Here is a 5,619-nt window from a genome sequence, read left to right on the forward strand (position 1 = left end):
GCCTTCAGCAATTCCTCTGCCCTACTGAAGCACCAATGTGCCCACACCTGGGAGATGCCCTCCAGCTGGACCGAGTGTGGGAAGAGGTTCATGTTTTCCTACAACTTGCGGAAGCACCAGCGGGGGCACCAGCGCTCCCAGCAATCAGATCCGACCAGTGATGATGCCTTCAGTCACCTCCCAGGTCTGAACCTCCTGCCATTTCTGACAGTGGGTGCAGTGGGAGAGTCGGTGGGCTGTTTTAGTCTTCTGCTGGACTGCAATTGCCTTCCCGACACCCCACAATCACAACTCCATGGTGGTTCAGGGTTAGCACTGCTGCCTCATGGCACCAGGAACTCAGGAATAATTCCACCCTTGGGAGTCTGTGTGCAAGTTATGGAGGATAGGATAATGGATCTGAGTGGGTTAGTTTTCCGAAGATCAGTGCAGATCTGTTTGGCTGAAGGACCAGTTTCCACATTGTGGGGGTTCTATGATTCTATGAGCTTTGCCTTCAGTGGACACTGTTGCTCATTGAGCTCGGGACTGCACATTGCCAATGAAATGAACCAGAGAAACCTAAGACCGCAAGACCATCGGAGAAGAAGTTTGGCCTACTCTGCCATTCGTTAGTAACACAAGTATTGGATGAGATTAGCTACAGTGTGGAAACAGGCGATTTGTCCCAACAAGTCCACACCGACCCTCCGAAGTGTAACCCATCCAGACCCATTTCCCTCTGACTAATGTACCTACCTCTATGGGCAATTCAGCATGGCCCATCCACATGACCTGCACATCTTTGGTTTATGGAAGAAAACAGGACCACCCAGAGAAACCTCACTCAGACATTGGGGGAAAGTGCAAATTCCTCACAGACAGCTACCCAAGGCTGGAATCAAACCTGGGTCCCTGGCGCTGTGAGGCTGCAGTGGTAATCACTGAGCCACTACATATTGCAACCCGAAGTTGGCAAGCCGGGGGTTGGGAGAATACAGCAAGCCAGGTAGCACCAGGATGTGGAGTCGTCAGCGTTTTGGGTATTAACCCTTCTTCATGACTGAAAGAGTGCCTTATCTATGAGAAAAGATTTACATGAATGTTGCTGGGGGTTGGAGGGTTTGAGCTGCAGGGAGCGGATGAATAGCGTGGGGTTGTTTTCACTGGAGCATCGGAGGCAGAGAAGGGACCTAATACCGGTTATAAAATCATGAGGGGCATTGACAGTGTAATAGACAATGTCCTTTCCTTGGGTAGGGGAGTCCAGAACTAGAGGGCACAAGTTTAGGGTAAGAGGCGAAACAAATTAAAGGGACAACTTCTTCATGCAGAGAGTGGTACTTATATGAAATGAGCTGCCAGAGTATATCGGTCAGGTGCTGTCAAATGGGAGTAGATTAATATAGGATATCAGGTCAGCATGGACAAGTTGGACCGAAGGGTCTGTTTCCATGCTGTACGTGTCTCTGACTACTGGTCCTGATGTAAGTTTAAAATAGAGTCCAAGTACCTTTGAATAGTTCAATCTTGTTGAGCTCACCTCCTGAAAAGTTTCAGATGAATCCCTCTGAGGGATACTGTTAAAACATGCTGAGTTGGACAAAGTATCCCATCAAGTTCAACACAAACCCAGAGTTGAAGAAGTCAGAAGTCAGAACACCAAGGGGACCAAAACTGATCACAATATTCCAGGTGCAGCCTCATCAATGTCCTGTATAACTACAACATAACTTGCCAACATCTGTACTCAGTTCCCTAACTGATGAAGGCCAGTGTGCTGAAACCTTTCTTCACTGCCTTGTGTACCGATGTAAACAGAGATATAGGACCTACTTTAAACTGATCCACGGTCCAGCTGCTGGGAGCACAGAAGTAGAGAATTGCTGCGTGAGTGTGCTGGGTAGATAACCCAGAGGTCGATGGGTAAAAACCATGTGATTCTATTGCTCAATGTCTCTGTAAGCTGCTTTCATATACAAAGGTTCTCTGTTCTGCATCTTGCCTTTGCATCTGCTTCCCAAAGCTTCTTCAGTGGAGGCGTGGCCGCTGGAGCCCAGGAGTTCAACAACCCCCCAGCGCTGGAGGAAGGTCCGAGCTCCAAGAAGCGCGGGGTACGGCTGGAAGCTGGATTTGCTCAATGCTTGTATTTTTAACTCATTTAAATGGTACCTACTGTATGGGGCTATGGTTTACATTAAAACCGAAGGATCATATCAGAGTGTTTATATTTAGCAGTGGCAGTTGGTAAAATGCACTTTCTGAGGGAGCACTTTCTATGATGCTGCATTTCTCGCCTTCTGCCCTTCCCCCATTTCTTATCTCCCATCTTGATTTTATATTTTTTTGGTCAAATTTAATTTCAGATTAATCAGACTTGCGATTCACTGTGTGCTATTAATTTGTTTGTTCGAATAGTTCAAGTCAAAATTAATGCTGTAATTTAATTTCTGATGTCAGAGTTTGACATTGAATGTGCAGGTGTGAATACCAGTAAGTTGTGAAAATAAATCAAGAACTTGTGGTTTTTAACAAAAAGAGCAGTTCACTGATATTCATGGCATCGTCTCATTTGGGAGTGATGATTCAAATCTGACCAACAAACCGTTTCATGCAGTCATCCAATTGAATAAAAATTTTCTTTAATTTAATAAAAGAAAATAATTCTGGCAGGCTAAGACTTATGCAATGTATTAATAAGATTATGTCCATTGCTCGCAATATGGTCTCAACCACATTGGGGAAACTGGATGCCAACTAACCGAATATTTCAGGGAACAACTCTTGGACTCTAATTCTAACTGACACACCGCCCTGTGGCTAAACACTTTATCCCACCCTCCTCTAGCTTATCTCTCCACGCTTCAGGCTCACTGCCTTATTCCTGATGAAGGGCTTTTGCCCAAAACGTCGATTTCACTGCTCGTTGGATGCTGCCTGAACTGCTGTGCTCTTCCAGCACCACTCTTCCAGTATTTGGTTTTCAGCATCTGCAGTCATTGTTTTTACCACTTTAACTCCCCCTCCCATTCCACCAAGGACATGCAAGTCCTGGGCCTCCTCCACTGCCAACCTCTTGCTACCCGACATTGTAGGAAAAACACCTCAACTTCTGCTTTAGGACCCTCCAACCACATGGTATCAATGCAGTTTTCATCAGTTTCCTTATTTCCTCTCCCCCACCTTGTCCCAGATCCAACCTTCCAATTCGACACCAACCTCTTGACCTGTCATACCTGTCCACCTTGCTTCTCACCTATTTACTTCACCCTCATCTCTGACCTATCACCATCAATCCCTACCTCCATCTACCTATTGCACTCCCAGCTGCCTTCCCTCCAGCCCCACTTCCTTCCCATTTATCTCTCAGCCCCCTTGGGCCACCCTTTATTCCTGATGAAGAGCTTATGCTCTAAACCAAGACTGTGATGAAGCAACATCCTCAACAAATAGGAAATAGCTCCCAAGTCAGATTTCATTCCCTCTTCTGTTTCCTAGTTTTTTCAGAAATAAGGAATGTCTTTTTCTTCCACTACAAAGTGGTCTTCCCCTTTGCGCTGTCTGAAGTGTTATCCCTCACCACTCCTTCAGACACCTTTTAAGAATCCTTTCAACCTGTTTTTCTAACAATTGTGGAGGTGACCAAAAGCAAACATTTCACTCCTCCTCAATGTCCCATTTCTCCTCCTATGAGCCATTTTGTCATGTTGTCTCTGTTACAAGCAGCCGAGTGCACTTGGTTTCTGAATTGAAATTTGGCCATTGAAGTGAACAGGATTAATATTTATCGATGGCTAGCTGTGTTTGCACTAACTGTAATTTTCCATCAATATGATGTCTTTTGTTCCACCAAAACTGGAAACAATGATCTGTCTTTATATTGCAGTCGGATGTAGAAAATCATCCCAGCGATCTTCACGTTATTATAGTTTACTGAGGCCATAACAGCATTACGTGGCAGTTTGATGTGACTAAAACCTGGATGGAAATCTCTAGATAATGTAAAAATATCGGTATAATGTTATTCACACTGCGCTGTCACCAACTGAACGAAGCGGCTGTGTGTTTAAATCCCGTGATGAACAGTTTGTGTTCGACTTCTCACATTGCGGGGAGCTGAGCATTTACCCAAACAATGGGCACACCACCTCCCTGACACAGTGTTCACAAATCAAACTGACAGCAAAGTTTCACATGTGATCGAAAGCTTCTGCAAAGAACTTTCGATATAACCGACGCACGTTGACTGTAGTGAGCTTGACGTGATTTGAACACACAACCTTCTGATCTGGAGTCAGACGCGCTACCGTTGCGCCACAAGCTCACAGGTGGCCCGTGCGCTCTATTGATGCTTAAGGGAAGTGATCGCACTACAATGATTTTACGTTCATGTCTGTTCTGTTTCTCCCCCTTCTCCTTCTGTCTCTCGAAACAATTTCCAGCTCTCTCTCAATAAAAATCTGAAAGAACTGCGGGTGCTGTATATCAGGAACAAAAAACAGGAGTTGCCGGTGACCCTTCCACAGAACAGATGGTGATTGGGAAAATGTCGTTTATATGCAGGAGATATTGTGGGAGGAAGGCGGAGATCAGGACAGAGCCCAAACCGAAGGACAGAAAAAGGAGTTGATAACGATCTGCGTGGAGTGGGGTGGGGGGTGGGAGGGTGAATAACTGTTAATGGACACTGTTCGTGGTTAAGTAGTGTGGAATGACAGACTGTGTGATAACAGGGCTTGACGTGTGCGGCAGGAACGAGGATACCATGGAGTTCAGGCCCTAGAATTATTGAATTCGATATTGGGACCGGAGGGATGCAATGTCCCCAAGTCAAATATTCAGTCCTCTTCGTTCTGCTGGTGCTGGGCTTCGCTGGAACACAACAGCAAACCTGAGACAGAGATGTTGGACAGGGAACAGGGTGGGGTGTGGAATTGGCAGGCAACTGGAAGCTCAGGGTCTTTTTTGCAGGCAGAACGTAGATGTTCTGTGCAGCAGTCACCCAGTTTACGGTTCGTTTTCCCCAATGTAGATGAGCCCATATTGTCAGCAGCAAATGCAGTAGACTGGGTTGTGGGTAGTGCAGGTAAAGTGCTGCTTCACCTGGAAGGTAAGTTTGGCCCCTTGGATAGCGAGGAGGGAATAGGTAAATGGGCTGGTGTCAAACATTCGGCAGTTGCAGGGGAAAGTGCAACTCAACCTGCAAGTTTACTTTGAGAAAATCCTGGACTTGAACTCCCAAGTCTCTTTGCATTTCGGATTTCTGCATTTTCTCCCCATAATCCTTCTGTTCCAACAGTGACTGTCTGGTGTCAGGGCAGCACCAGTGATTTCCTGACATATGGATTGTATTTGGGGATATCAAGGAACGTCAGGAACTGTGAGTATCTCAGGAGCAATCGTTATTGCTGGGGGAGGCAGAGAGGAATGTGGTGTGGTCCTGTAAGCTCCAGAACTTTGATAACTTCATGAGTCAGCAATAACTCTTTCTGGACCAAGAAACGAAAGGGCCAATGAGAAACTGCTCCAAGGGAATTAACAAATAACATACATTAACTATCGCTGGGAAGGAGGAGGCAAAACAATGAGCTGTTTCTTTGGACAGATGAGATAATGGTGTTTAATAACTGTGTGACAGAA

At 45.8% G+C, this 5,619-nt stretch overlaps 1 non-coding gene across 1 annotated transcript; it reads right to left on the minus strand.

Moving 5' to 3' along the window:
• Positions 1 to 4,231: 4,231 nt before the first annotated feature.
• Positions 4,232 to 4,303, minus strand: trnaw-cca (transfer RNA tryptophan (anticodon CCA)). The gene has a single exon. It is a non-coding gene; the product is annotated as a tRNA-Trp (tRNA).
• Between the last annotated feature and the right edge of the window lie 1,316 nt (positions 4,304 to 5,619).

The sequence above is a fragment of the Chiloscyllium punctatum genome, chromosome 36, assembly GCF_047496795.1.
Source record: "Chiloscyllium punctatum isolate Juve2018m chromosome 36, sChiPun1.3, whole genome shotgun sequence".
Classification (NCBI taxonomy): Eukaryota; Metazoa; Chordata; class Chondrichthyes; order Orectolobiformes; family Hemiscylliidae; genus Chiloscyllium; species Chiloscyllium punctatum.